This window comes from Equus asinus, chromosome 7 (genome assembly GCF_041296235.1).
Source record: "Equus asinus isolate D_3611 breed Donkey chromosome 7, EquAss-T2T_v2, whole genome shotgun sequence".
NCBI lineage: Eukaryota > Metazoa > Chordata > Mammalia > Perissodactyla > Equidae > Equus > Equus asinus.
Window position 1 is genome coordinate 15,070,174 of NC_091796.1, and position 15,623 is coordinate 15,085,796.

At 46.5% G+C, this 15,623-nt stretch overlaps 1 long non-coding RNA gene across 1 annotated transcript; it reads right to left on the reverse strand.

The window, feature by feature from the left end:
* Positions 1 to 8,656: 8,656 nt before the first annotated feature.
* On the reverse strand, positions 8,657 to 15,419 carry LOC106832885 (uncharacterized). The gene is made up of 5 exons (XR_011504376.1): positions 15,267 to 15,419; positions 15,075 to 15,169; positions 14,765 to 14,921; positions 14,138 to 14,310; positions 8,657 to 9,249 (listed from the first exon to the last, which is right to left on the reverse strand). It is a non-coding gene; the product is annotated as an uncharacterized lncRNA (long non-coding RNA).
* Positions 15,420 to 15,623: the final 204 nt, after the last annotated feature.

Below are 15,623 nucleotides of genomic sequence, written 5' to 3' on the forward strand. Positions count from 1 at the left end.
GAGGCTTGGCCATCCCAGCTGAAGTCCCCATGATGTGAGGCCACCACTGACCATCCAGCCCCAGGAGGCAGGTCCAGTCCGGAAGAACCACCCCACCAGCCCACAACAACTAATCACTGTTGGCTTAAGCCACTTGGCTTTGCAGTGATTTGTTATACAGCAAAAGCTAGCTGATTCGAGTAGGGGCCCCCAAAAATACAACTTTAAAGGAAGAAATGGATGGATTTAACACCTCAAAAGTAAAGTTTTCTCTTCAAAAAAAGACACGCTAGACAAAGGTAATAGATAAGAGATATGCTGGAAGAAGATATTTTGCAAAAGTAGGACAAAGAATTAAAATCCAGGGGGCCGGCTTGGCGGCGTAGTGGTCAAGTTCGCACACTCTGCTGTGGTGGCCCAGGGTTCACTGGTTCGGATCCTGGGCATGGACCTAGCACCACTCACTCAAGCCGTGCTGAGGCAGCGTCCCACGTAGAAGAACTAGAAGGCCCTACAACTAGGATATACAACTACGTACTGGGGCTTTGCGGGGGAAGAACAGGGGGAAGACTGGCAACAGATGGTAGCTCAGGGCCAATCTTCCTCAACAACAACAAAAAACGATTAAAATCCAGAATATCCAAGGAACTCTTTCAGATCAACAAGAAAAAAAAAAATAGAAAAATGGGCAAAAATATGAAAAAGAATTCTTAGAAGTAAAACTGGAATGGCCAGTGAGTATATGAGGAGAGTCTCAAACTTCTCAGTAGTAGGAATGCAGATTGCATTAACAATGAGATACTGCCTTACGACCATTAGACTGACAAGAAATTAAACGTTATGTGAGAGCAAGTGCTGACAAGGACATGGGGAAATGGAACTCCTTATCGCACCACAGATGAGCAGGAGTCACCTGCTACCACCATTTTTAGAGGTCAGTCGGGCAATATTTAGTGAAAACAAGTATATGCATATTCTTTGTGTGAACCAGAAATACCATTCCTGGCGATACCCTAGAGAAACTGACAGGTGCCCAAAGAGACTTCTGTCCGTGTATTTGCACTGGCATTGTCAGTGTAGACAGCATTAAACAATCTAACTGTCCTTCAGTGGAGCGTAGACAAGCTGTGGTACATGCATAGGATGGAAAAAACTAGACAGCGGTCAGAAGCACTAAACAAGATTTACTTATAGCAACATGGCTACTTCTCAAAACCATCACAGAGTGAAAAAATACGTAGAATGAGAGGTACGGCACAGCACCAGTGACGTAAACTACGTCTACCTTACAAATGTGAAGGTATGGAAGGTGGGTTAGAAGAGCACACATTAAAACCCAGAATGGGTGTTTGTGAGAGGAGAATAATATGGCGGTTAAGGGACTATCATAAAATAAAACAAAATCAGAAAATTAGTTTTATATGTGTACCTACCATGTACAACTGCATGAGTGTTACTGATAAAGCTGCAATTTAGAAAGCTAAATTAAAAAAATATAAACAAAAAAGAAGAGCTTCTTTTATGTCAATAGAGTACAAAGTGCAGAGTGAGCCCCCCAGCTGGGACAGTATTTTGCTGGTACCGCTAGCATCACTATGAACCTGTAACTCTAAATGGATGCCCAGTGTGGAAAACAAACAAGACAAAAAGCATCTTTCTTCTTAAAGGAAGAATCCATGTGGGGAAAATCCCAGGCTTCTTGCTGAAATCAGATATTAAAAGGCTCGTGGTCCCCTTCACTCATACCCATGATCTGCACTTTACAGTGAATTTTGCTCTATGGCTGTGCTGCTTTGTAACAACCACTTCTTTTTTTCTTTTTCTTTTTCTTTTTTTTTTTGGTGAGGAAGATTGGCCCTGTGCTAACATCTGCTCCCAGTCTTCCTCTTTTTGCTTGAAGAAGATTGTCCCTGAGCTAACCTCTGTACCAATATTCCTCTATTTTATATGTGGGATGCTGCTACAGCATGGCTTGATGAGTGGTGTGTAGGTCTATGCCCAGGATCCAAACCCATGAACCCTGGGCCACTGAAGCAGAGCACAAACCTAACCACTACATCACTGGGCCAGCTTCTGTAACAACCACTTCTTTAAATATGAAATCAATATCTATGCAGGGCCTCCAACCTTATACCACTCTTGAGAATAATTTATTTCATCTAGCTTACATCCAAAGGTAAAACCAATCTATCTGTATATTCTTACCTGGAAACAACCACTCATGCGAGAATCAAGGTGTTATTCCTTGAGTTAAGAATTTGTCCTGGCCCCGGTCTTATTACCATGCTTACATCTGGTTACGTTTTTCATAGCCATTTGAGTTCGTGGAATACAGACCTTCCTCTACTGTCTCCCCGGTACAGTAACCCACGAAGAGATTATAGGTGTGAGTGTGGTGGGCTGAGGGAGGACAGCATCCGGGTTAGGACAGGGAGCTGTGCTGAACACATGGGCAGACAGAATCCAAGTGTGATGGTTCATTTTATGCCTCAGCTTGGCTGGGCCCATGGTGTCCAGATATTCGGTCAAACTTTTTCTTGACATTTTATGAGTGTTCTTTGATGAGATTAACATTTAAATGAGTAGGCTTTAAGCACAGCCGATTGCCCTCCGTAATGTGGGTGGGCCTCATGCAATCAGTCAAAGGCCTGAATAGAACAAAAACTGACCTCCCCCAGCAAGAAGGAATTCTCCAGCCTGACAGCCTTTGGATTTCAACTACAGCATTGGTTCTTCAGCCTGACAGCCCACCGAGCAGGTTTTGGACTTGCCAGCCAATTTCTCAAAATAAATCTCTCTCCATAGAGACATATCCTATTGGTTCTCTCTCTGGAGAACCCTAATATACCGAGGAACTCCTGCAAGGGGCTGATCAGCAGCATATCAGCCAGAGTTTGTGCATCGGCTTCTGCCTGCAGGGTTGGTGGCTTGGGATCAGTGATAAGTAACAACAACTTCAGCATAGCACGGCGGAAAGAGATGCTCAGATTTCGTGTAGGTGGTGTTCAATTTCCAACAAACAGAACTGTTTATACGAAGGGGAAAACATCTCTAAAACAACAATGTCCCACCATCGATCCCCAAACCCTATCAATGTTAACCACAACAATTCACCAGATGGCTCAGCTTGGTTTCCCAGAAGGTGAGACGATTCCATGAAGGAAAATAAGCTGATTCTAAAAACTGGAAATAATTCCGTTACATAGGATTTTTCTTTTAGTTTGTTTTGTTTGCTTTTCATTCTACTCACTCAGTAAGGCCCAGTCGCCATAAGGTAAGACTCCTCTGTGGGTGAGGCTGGATGCCAGGTTAAACATTCACGACGTCCTGGGGAAATCTCAGGCCGGTGAATGGAAAGAGAAGGTGGTCACTTGGCCAGTTGGGAGTAACAAGATCACAGTGAATTTTTCTCCCTGTTTTAAACTTCTAACATTGTCGTCATGAACTTGTCTGACGAGTAAACAACCCTTCCTAAATTTAAGCATTCCTTCTGGGAAAACAAACCAATAAGCTAATCTTTCCTCCTCCTCATGCTCTGGGGAGGCTCACTGGTCTCCCAGGACACTATGCTCAAAGCACTTTTTCCTGGTCATCGGACGGTTACGGTTTAACCTCAGGCAAAAGAAGACATCAAAAATCATCGGGGCCATAATAGATGGGGCGATGGAAACAGAATCTGGGGTTGGAAGGAATCTTGGGATCGTGTTTTGTCCACACCCTCAGCTCTGGGCCACACCTAAACTCTTAAAGCCCTTAGGAATTAACGTGCTGAAGAGCTCCAAGGACAATACCTAATCTGTTTTAGAAACTCATGCTAGTGTCTAAGAATACTTACAGGCAGGAAGTTCAGCGTTGTGAGTAAGTTCGGGCTCCACTCACACCCATTTCCTCTGGCTCTGAGCTCCGGGGGAGATGGACAGCGTTGGGCCACCCAGTGAACACACGGGAAGTTGTCACCAAAATAGCCCCCACCCACCCCCACCACCAGCTGTCTCCTCCCTGGGTTAAGTGATCCTTTAATCGCTTCTCCTTGGTTTCATTCCCTTAACGAAGCCTACCTGTGCCTAATCTTTGCCAAACAGTCCAGTAGAGGGTTGGTCTGGTCACTACTGGCTCTGGGGTGACCAACTGTCCCAGTGTGGCAGGGGCTTCCCAGGATGTGGAAATTTAAGTGCTGAAACCAGGAAAGTCCCAGGCAAACCAGGACATGTTGGCCGAGCTGGCTCTCTACAGAAGAGAAATGTCTCACCCTCAAAATTCAAGAAAACTGCTAAAGTCATACTCATATCTGTGCCTTGGCTCTGATCCTTAGAGCATGTACAAACCCCAACTGCTCTTCCTCAAATTCATTGCCCAAAATGTGCCCCTGTTGTCGGAAGGGATACGGGCAACGATCCATCCTCTGATGCTAAAAGGGAGCATCTCAATTAATGACATGTCACTGTCTGGGCACGGGAAGATCAATCTTGAGTGCCTCGTTTGTTGTTCTGTTCCCAGCACAGACCTCCGTCTGGAAGGGACATGGCAGAGCGTCTGACCCACAGCACATAGCACCTGCGTGTCCTCCACCGCAGTCACCTGGATGAGCAGGCACACAAGGGGACGCAGCACCTGTGGCTAGAAAAAAGAATCAGGAGCGAAAACAGGAACAGATACGAAGGGTGTATGGGGAGAGGAAACAAGACAGGAGAATGCCAAAAAAGGGAGAAAAGAGCTTAAAGCTATAGCAAAAACTTTAACTTTTTCTCTCTACCCTCCCAGGTTCATTGGCTGGGGCCCTTTAAGTTAGACTGACAAGAGACATGAACAAGAGAAAACAAACAGAAGGTTATTAACACACAAATATGTGGGACACTCAGCGATGAGGAACTCAACGGGTGGTTAGAACTTGGGCTTATATAGCTTCTCAACAAAAGAAAAATACATGTTTAGAGAACTGAAAGGACAAAGGAAAAGGACTTTCTGTTTCTGGGGCAGCAGATTGTAGGAAGGTGAATAGACGGGGAACTAATGGAAGCCAAGGGCTAGTTAGTAAAGTTTGTAACGTAGGTTACCTCCAGGTGACAGCCTAGAGCGCTCTCCCATGACTGTCCTTCCTGGCTGAGAGGGGAGAGGAGACATCTTTACAAATTGAGGTCCTGCTTTTTAGGTGATTGGGGGAGGGCAGAGGGCTTTTCTTGTGTTTGCTTCTTCTCAAATCGCCTTCAGCTCAAAGTAATCCTTATGCCAATGTGGCATGTTTTGGCGTGGCATATTCTGCCATCCTGCAAAGGCTGGAGCAAAAGCAATAGATAGAATAGGGTTAGAAATATTCTCAAAGAGAGGGAGAAATTGGCTAAGGAAGCAAAAAAGGAAGAACGTGAGAAGCCTGTGCTGGTATGAGAAGTAGAGAAGATACCTGTCTGTCGGCCCTGAGTTCAAGGCAAGATTCTGCCCCAGACAGAACCGCCAAGGGGGAGCCCGCCTGCCCCTCTTCGCTCTCCCCTCACACCTTTAAGAAGAATAGTTCTGAGAGTTTGGATTTCATGGGCCAGAAAAAAATAAATCAAGGACGCACTTAAAACTACTAAAAACTGAAAGTACCTTATAAGTACCTTATGCTCATTATTTTCAAAAGCAAGAACTTTGTACATTCTCTGAGTAGGGGAAGAAAACTGTTATTGGCAACCGAATGCCAATATGAACGCACACGACATTACCCTTATTTCTCCCATTTTGCCAAGGAATGCTGAAAATTTGTCACAGGCTGGTGCCAGGTCCCAGCTTGGCACTTGGGAGGCACTGCTAAGAGTTTAGCTATGCATCTCTTCAGAAAAATGGTAAAAGCTCACATTTACCAGGCATTTATGCCCTCAGTCACCATCTCACGAAATCGCATCAATCGCCCAGTTCTATTTACTGTTCTCATATTTGAAATAAGGAAAGCGAGGCCTGGAAGTGTTAGTAAACTTGTTTACGGCCAAGTGGGAGAGGCCGGTTTTATTCCAAGGCACTTGACTCCGGGGCCAGCATTTTAAACCATGATGTTGCCCTTCAACATGGTCCTTGATGGTGGGAGCCTTCTGGACTTTGTAGACAACTTAGAAGGGTTTTCACAAACTCCGTATCTGTTTCGGTTATGCCTCCAATTGAAAACATACAAGGGTCTCCCTCAAACTATACTTGAGAAATACTCAAGAGACTTGAAAGCAGTGGTTGCCGCATCTCCTCTGGCCTGGCCCCCAGCCGGGTTCACCTCCGGGTCCCAGGTCCCTGCGCTGGCTCTGTGTCAGCTCCTGACTCTACATCCAGGGTGGGGCCTGTTCTCTCCAGCTGCTATTCATAGCTGTATTTGTTCAGAGGCTTCCTTCCTGCCTCCCTTTTCATTTTAAGATCTTCCCTCTTCAGGAGCCTCGGCCTTGATGTCAAACTCCAACTGTCCCTCAAAATCAGAACCACAGAGAGATATTGTCAGGTAGAAGTTTCTTTCTTATCTTTGTATGTTGGAGACTTGGTGCCCATGGGACAAAGGCTCAAACGAAGCTAATGCCTCTGAAGTCATCCACAGGGGATTAAGCGGCTGGTCAACAAGGGCCTGGACTGTCGTCCTATTCAAACCCAGGTCCTCTTGGTGTATGAATATTTTATCTATTCCCCACTTGCTGATTCTGTTTTATTAGCAATCTAATAACCAGGGAAGCTTTCATTATGGCTCTTCTAGAAGCTTGGGGGAAACAGGGTTTGTATTAGCTTGCTATGCTGGTGTGTAAATCGGAACATCAGCATCAGGGCTGGAAGGGAGTTTAAAATCATTCCCCAGCGTCATTCCAGGCAGAGGAGAAGTCATCCCACTCTTAGGAATCTCTAGAGAAGAATCTTCCGCAATCAACTCTTTTAGTCCATCCCAATGTTTAATAATCCTCATTGCTATAAAATTTTTCTTCTTTTAATCCAAATCCCTTCTGCTGTAGTTTAAACTTGTTTCTTATGGGTGCCCTTAGTAGAGGTAAAAACACTACTCTCCATATTACTTTTTAACATAAACCTGTCACCTGAAGGAGGAAATTCTTTAATCTTTTCTCATTTTCTGGCATTTAGAAGCTAATGTCTCTATCCTCTTTCATACAGTCGTAGAATTGGAAAGGGACATCAAATGTATCTGGTTTAGTATTTCTGAGACCCAGCACTTCAAAATCTGCAAGTCAATGCAATGTCACAGTCCCATCCCAGCTGTGCCAAATCAGAATCTCTGTGAGTGGGAATCCAGAATTTATTTTTAACAACCCCAGGTGACTGTGATACTGACATTGTTCAGACAGGCGTCTGGGAACCCTTGACCCAGGCGAGTCATTCTTAGATTTCCTCATGGCATCCAGATGGAAGACCTCCAATGAGAGGGCAGTTACTACATCCCAAGAAAACCCTTCCCACGGCCAGAGTCCTCCAAACATAAGACCGTTTTTTTCTTTTACTAAGCCAAAATTTTCCTCCTGGAAGTTTCTATGAATTATGCTAGGTATGGCCTTTGGTGCCAGAGTATTTCTAATTCTCTTCATAAACTTTTCCAACCCTAGTAATATACAAATCACATTTCCAGGCCAATGGAAAAAAAAAAAGACTAAACTGTCCCTTTCTCCAGTAATTGCTCACATGCATGGGGAAACTGCATATCCAGTTGTCCGAAAGCCTTGGTTTAGTCATCAGCACATCAATGAAAAAGGAATTGTGGAAAGATCTAGCTCAATGGTTCTCTGACTTTAGTGTGAATCAGAACCACCCAAGGGGCTTGTCAAAGCAGACTGCTGGGCCCCACCCCAGAGATCTAATTCAGGAGGTCTGGGTGGGGCCTGAAAATTTGGTTCTCTACTTAGTACCCAGGGGATGCTACTGCTGCTGGTCCACGGACCAAACCTTGAGAACCACTGGGCTAATTAATTGCATGCTTGAGGCAGTACTTATTACCCTGTGGAATGTGAACCGACTGCATCAGAATCAGCTCGGAAAGCTTTAAAAGTACAAATTTCCATAGGGCTCAGGACTCTGGAATTGCAGCAAATATTCCATGTAAATCTTCTCGCTACAATTTGAGAACCCCTGGACTGTGGTTTTGACAACTTAAATAAGAGCTTTGGACAGGCCCAAGGTTCTCAAAGTGTGGACCCTGAATCAGCAGCATCAGCATCACCTGGAAACTTGCTAGAAATGCAAATATAGTCTTGTTTTAACCAGATCTCCAAGTGATTCTGGTGCATGTGATGTTAGAGCCACTGGCACAGGCTAAGCTCATAGAAAGGGTTATCGCTCACTATTTCCCCTGCCTCTTCCCAGTTTTGTTTTATTTTTCACTAGAGAACATGTTAGTTTATTCTTGTAGAGTTTCCTAAACTTCAAGGAGTTGATAGGCCAGGTGGGGAAGACGGCCTGGGAAAGAGTGCTGAGTTTGAAGGGGTCTTACCTACCATATCATGGGTTTTTAAATTTTTTTTTTTTTTAAAGATTTTATTATTTCCTTTTTCTCCCCAAAGCCCCCCGGTACATAGTTGTATATTCTTCGTTGTGGGTTCTTCTAGTTGTGGCATGTGGGACGCTGCCTCAGCGTGGTCTGATGAGCAGTGCCATGTCCGCACCCAGGATTCGAACCAACGAAACGCTGGGCTGCCTGCAGCGGAGCGCGCGAACTTAACCACTCGGCCACGGGGCCAGCCCTTAAATTTTTTATTGTGATAAAATATACATAACATAAAATTTATCATTTTAACAATTTTTAAGTGTACAGTTCATTGGCACTAGGTACATTCAGGTAGTTGTGCCATCATCACCGGCATCCATCACCAGAGCTTTTTCAGCTCCCCAGACTGAAACTCAGCGCCCGTTAAACACTAATTCTCCCTTCCCCAACCCCTTCCAGCCTCTGGTAACCACCATTCTCCTTTTGTCTCTGTGAATTGGACTATTCCAGATACTTCACATTAATGGAATCATATTGTACTCGTTCTCTTGTGTCTGGCTTATTTCGATTAGTATAATGTCTTCAAGGTTCATCCATGTTGTAGTGTGTGTCAGAATTTCCTTCCTTTTTGAGGCTGGATAATATCCCATTGTCTGTGTACATCACATTTTGTTTACCCCCTCATCTGTCCATGGGCATTTGGGTTGCTTCTGCCTTTTGACTACTGTGAATGATGCTGCTGTGAACACAAGTATGCAGATATCCATTCGAAGCTTCCTCCCAGTTTTCTCAGCTGAGTCCAGTGATGCTCTTCTGCTCACAGACACAGTCTCATCTTCTTCCTGAGCCAAATATGGTGGAGGCAGGAAGTGATTAACAATCTGACAGGTTTAGAATGAAGTCATGAGCTCAGGTGTGGGTTCTGGGGCCTAGTTATAGGTGCTAAGTTTTGCTATGGAGCCCAAGTCTTCCTACTGAAACTCCTTCTTCAGAGAATATTTCTTCCAGAAGAGCAGGAGCTGTGTCTATCTTACTTACTGCTGTGTTCCTGGCCCCCAAGACGCTGTCCAGTCAAGAGAGGAGCTCAGTGTAGATGCTGAATGAATGAACTATGGTTAGGGTTGGGGCCCCCCATTGGAGATTTCTGGGTCACAGAATCTCTCTTCCTCACCCGGGGTCCAAAACTAAGCTTTTATCTCCGCCCTTACTACCTACTCTGATAGGCAATCCGGCTGGTCTCAAAGCTGGTTCTCTCAGCTTGGAGCCCCTTGCTGTCCCGAGACCCAGCCTTTTCTTGTTCATGCAGACCTCTTCCCAGGTCCCAATGCCCAGCTGGGGTTCTCTATGGACATCCTCCTGGTAGACGCTCTTCGGACTTCAGAGTCCGTCTTCCCCACTTCCACCCTCTAACACTAGTGGAGTTCTTGCCTTGCCTTGTCTTTAGCCCCTTGGAGCAGTGTTTCACTGTTAACATGGGCTGAGACCCCACCTCCTCCATTCTGCTAAGCGTCAGGTCTGGAGCTCATGTCATACAGAAAGTTGGGAGGAAAACAAAACAGATCTTTGCTGGTTGACTTGAAGCTCTGTGGCCTTAAAGCAGGCAAGCCACAGCAGTCCAAGCATGACTTCTGGGCAGCAGAAGACAGCTGTGAAGTGTAAAGTCTTCTGGACTTAGAAGGTTCAGGGTTGGGGCCAGGTGTGGTAGAGTCCAGAGATGTGAAAGGTGTTTTTTTTTTTTTTTGGAAGGTTAGCCCTGAGCTAACATCTGCTGCCAATCCTCCTCTTGTTGAGGAAGATTGGCCCTGAGCTAACATCCGTGCCCATCTTCCTCTACTTTATATGTGGGACGCCTGCCACAGCACGGCTTGCCAAGCGGTGCCATGTCCGCACCCGGGATCCGAACTGGAGAACTAGGGGCTGTTGAAGCCGAACGTGCGCACTTAACCGCTGCGCCCCCGGGCGGGCCCTGGAAGGTTTGTACTGCCCTAGGTTCACATCAGCCACTTAAGCTGCTGTCCTGGAGCCTACAAATGGGACAGGTGATTTACCTTCCAAAGACTGGTTTTTCATGTCCCTTGGATTTGTGCCTCAAGTTGTTTGGTGGGGAATTAAAAACCCCAATGGGACAATGAAAGACAAGTCCTGCCAGATCAAACTCACCATTTTATAAATCCTGAAGTATCCTCTTCACTCCATGCTCACCCAAACCATCTAGATGTTTCTATCTATAGCAAAAGCTTGATTCTGAGCTATAGGTTGAGGATGGCTATGGTCTCCTTGCATATTGAAGACTCTGCCAATTCAACCAGACTGGCTCCTGGAGAGTCATACTGGGAGGAGGAATCTGGGAGAAAATATTAAGTGCTAGGGTCTGTAATAAAGTCAGTGGAATGAGAAAACTTTAGAATCAAAACATTTGCCAGAATACTTCTCCTGGTACCCTAGAGGATTTCCTGTATGGGTATGCTGGACTAGTGCGTAATTTCTGAGTGTTTATCATTTTCATCTTTATAATATTTATTGAAAGCTACGGATTCATAGCACTGCACTGAAAACTCTTTAAATGATTGACATCTATAGCTAATATCTTTCATTGGCTATGCCATCTTCCACTTATATACTAAGCAAAAGCAGTGAAATCTGTGACTTTCAAATACCATTCAGTTGTCAGCAGCACAATGAAGTATTCAGAAGAATTAGATAGGCAGTGCTTACTGGATATATTATTGCCTTTAACTTCTATATTGCCTAATATAAAACATTAAGGAAAATTACATTTTTGGAACCCATTTTGACACATACACACAGAGCTTGGAAGAGAGAAAAGAGACAAGTGCTATTTTAGGATCTGTGTTTTCAAAGAACAGCAGCTCTGTAAGTGACGAGAGCACGTAGAACCAGTTTTAGAATGAAGGGATGGGAGGGGGGTTGGAGGAAAGGGCTGATACGGGTTTGGAAGGATGAATAAGACACAGTCTTCGCTCTTAATAAGCTTGCATTCTAGTGGAGTGGGTGAGACCAATATACCAAAATAGCAGTGACCATATTTTCCAAATTCACATTTGGGACACATGGTCTGAAAAGAATGGGTGCACTTTATGGGGACAACTGGACCAAACGTTTGAAATGTTAGCAGTTTTAGGACAAGCAGTTGCCATACTTAGAACAGAAGACAGAGTAAGAAAGCTCTCTAGGAGCCATGTGCAGTGCTACGCAGCTCCAGGGGAGGAAGGCTCAGGACGCCATGCTTTCCTTAACACTCCCAAGACGCAGCGAGCTCAGTGTCCACTTCCCTCTGTCTACCCTTCGCCAGGGGCTGGATTATGCTCTGGGCCAGGTACACACTTTCCTTCTGACCAGTCACACACATTTATGAGCATGTCTGAGCTTGGGTCTTGAAGAAACTTCATTGTTTGGGTTCAAACACATGTGGGCCATCAGGCTGTAGGGTAAAGAGGCTCTGACACTTTGAGGTGGCCTCAGAAGCACAGGCTCGACCCTCATTTCAACCTCAGAAATGCAAATTTAGAACAGTGCTTTAATATAATATTGCATACGTATTGAAGAAGAACAGGAAGGGGAAGTGGGGGAGGAAGAAAAAAATCTGTAGGCCCGAAGGGAAATTGGTTATTTATATATTGCTAGTGGTACTGAAAATAGGGTTATTCTTGCAGAAAAGGACTCTGGCAATATGTAATGAGGTGTCAAATGCTTTCTACGCTTTGACCCAGTAGTTTCAATTTGGGGAGACTGTACCTCGAAATGGAAACGATTCTATACAAAACTCCCTGACAGCACTATTTATAAAACAAACGATGGGAAACAACCAATACTCAGTAACAGGACAACACTAATCAATAAAGTATTTTTAGCCACTAGATATTGTCAGAGTATACCAGTAAATGGAAATGTGTAAATGAAATACTTAGTGAAGAGAAGTAGAACATGAAATTACATGTACGTATTGATTACAGTTTCTTAAACTGATGTGTTTAGCAATATACATCCAAAGGGAATTTTTATGAAACAAATAGCCATTTCATGTTTATTAGGTTTTTCTGTAAATTGCTTGCATTAATATTTTTTTAAAAGGAAAGGGCGAGAAGGCAGGGGTACTGGTTGAACTACTGAGGTTTTCAACCTCACTGAGTTTTTTTCTGGTTTATGATATTGAGAGGCGTGCTGCAAGTAACTTGTTACTAACAGTTAAAGTAATAGTCCTTGGCGATTACAATATTTTAACAAGTTAGAGGTGATTCAGTGGCATCTGTACAGGAGTCACCGCCTCGTGTGTGTGTTCTGAGATGCTTTCTTTAGCAGAGACAGAAGGGACAGAGTCACCCGTCACTCCCCAGCCATATGTTGGCTCACAGTCCTGGAAGTGTGTGTCACACATGTGAATGTCAGCTGTCACGTGAGAGAGGTCGGAACTGATGAACTGTCACGATGTGTATGACAGTCTTGTTCCCAATTATTAATACTGTGCCATCTGATCTCTTCAGTCTTAAAAAATAACAACATCTCCTCCTTCCTTCTTGTTTAAATGCCCTCAGTGGGGTCCCTCCTACTCTCCCTCTTGCCTACATCGTGCTTGTTTGGCTAAGATTCCCAAAGGAGCCGTGGCCAGCTGTTCTCTGCAGCTCCTCTGTCTCAGGGACTGCCCAGAGACGAGATTCAGTAAGTGCTTTCCTTAAGCTCTCTGCAACATTGAATGCTGGGGACCACTCATCTCCTGGAAACTTTCCCCAGCTTCTGACTGTGCCCAACTCTCTGGCACCTGGGAGAACTGGTCCAGAAGACCAGCAAGATAAGGGCTCCACAGAGGGGCTTCACCACCCACGGAATGCTGCCACTTCCGCATTCCCTCGGCCACACGGCCACCGCCATCACCAGGCTGACAACAGAAGAGGGAGCTGATCCCCACGGGGCTGGGCCACAGGCAGGTGGCAGCAGTTCGGGAGACTTCTGACACCGGAAGGATCCAATGGCAGGGAGCCTGTGGAAGCAGTCAGCCTCAGCCACGTGTGTGCCTCCCACTTCCCTGCTCCCTCTTCCCACCAAGACGACGGGATTGAGAGCAGGGTCTCTGTGCACCTGACCTGTAGCCAGGTCCTTCTGAAGAAAGCGCTGGAATTTCCCCCTGGAATTGCTCAGCTTCTATCAGCTGAGTGTGATTGGGATGGAGAGGCTTCCACTAGTTTTTCTAGCAAATCTCCCCACTTCTGGAGAATTCCAAATGGCTGCCAGGAAGGGACAGAGCCAGGATGGCGGTGAGGTCAGAGGGGCAGCCCCCCCAACACCACAGAGGGCTCCAGGAGCCACCGGAGGGCAGCAGGTTCTCAGCTCACAGTCTGAAGACTGGAAGGGAGAAAGCAGCTGAGCCCAGGTGGATTCTCCCCAGCAACACCCCTGCATTGTGGTTCCACTCTGCGGTCAGAGGGTAGTCTCCGGCTGCCCTGGTTTAGTGGGATAACCTGGATTTGTGGGCAGGGAGCCCGGGAGGGGCCTGGCTGTCCTCCCTGAGGTCCTGTGGTTTATGCCCCATCACAGACCCTGGAGGGGTACCCACTCCCTGCCTGTGCCCAGCTCTACTGGAAGGCTCATCTTGGGGTGTAATAAGGCAGAGATTGGTCTCTGGGATTCCTGTCTTGACCCTTGACCCTCAGGAACAATGCTGGCCAGATTTCCCCATGAAGCCCTGGTCTCTGAGGGCCTTAGAGCAGGACTTACCACTGCTGGTGGCGACAAGGAACACCCAGGACAGGAAATGGAGAACAGAAGGAGTGAGGAGGGGAGGAGTGGGGTCGAGAGTGACCACGCTGAGCTGATCCTGTAGCTGGGCTGGCCTCTGAGCTTGGCAGCTGCAGGCTGGACAGTCTTGAGGGAACAGCTGCCTTGGGACCCTGAGAAAGTACTAGAAAATCACTTCTCCCATGTTTAGACATTTAAGTTCAGGGACAGGCATCATGCAGAGCAGGCCAGCTGGCGAATGGCTTTCGACAGCTGAGGGGAGCCTGGCCTGGCTGCTCTGGGGTGGGTAGTCAGCCACGGGTGGGGCTTGTCCACAGCCTCGAGGACATGCTGGAGCCCTAATGCTCCCCGTCCCCTGTGCCAGGGTAGCGCCAGGCCCTGTGATGCCCATCAGCAAAGGCAGCTGGAGAATTCTCAGCTCTCAGGAAAGAGCCTGCGATGGACTGAGTGTCCGTGTCCCCCCCCAAATTCATGTGTTGAAACCTAACCCCCAATAGGATGCTCTTAGGAGGTGGGGCCTTTGGGAGGCGCTTAGGTCAGGCAGGTGGAGCTCTCAGGACGGGATTAGTGTTCTTATAAAAGAGACCCCACAGAGAGCAACCTCACCCCTTCCTTCTGCCTTGTGAGGACATAGCAAGCCATCGGCAACCCGGCAGAGGGCCCTCAGCAGAACCCAGGCATGTTGGCACCCTCATCTCGGATCCAGCCTCCAGAAGGGTGAGCAGTAAGTTTCTGTTGTTTACAAGCCACTCAGTTTGTGGTACTTTGTTATAAAAGGACAAGAATAGATTAGGTCAGAGCCCATCTTGGGCCATCAGCCCATCCACGCGCCAAGCGCCCCCTACCACCTCCGCATTCTCCCCTTTCACTTCCTGGGGTTCCCCCACTCCGGACCCTCACTTCACCCTGACTTCACCTTTGGGGTGCTCTCTGTTCCTCTTCTTTCTCTTCCTTTCCTTGTCTCTTGGCTCTCTCTCCTTTCCTCCTCCCTGGTACTGGAAGCTCCTGGTTCTAACGAAACAAAGCAGAGTGCATGTAGCATAATGGTACCCAGCCCGGGGAATTGGGCAGAACAGACACCAACGCACCCCCCCACCCCAAATCCCACCCCCTACAGCTGCGTTCAGGGGCAACTGCGGTGCAGACCAGCTGCTGCCCATCTGCTGTCACGCCCCTCCTTTCCAAACGACATCTCCCGATATCAAAGACACTGCCAGCTGTCAAAATAAGGGTTCATATTTTCATATCTAGGACAATGACTGCTGAAGAGAGATGATGCAAACACAGAAACAGAGGAAGGGGAGGCTGCCTCCCTCCACTTTCATCCTTTTTATCAAAGCAGGAACTGAAATGACCTCCACCGTCTTTAGAACAGCAACTGACAAGCACATCCTCCCAGTCATAAAGGCTTGCATCAGAGGAAACTAGAAAAAGGGATGAAAGAGCTTGATCTTGGAGTAGAAGG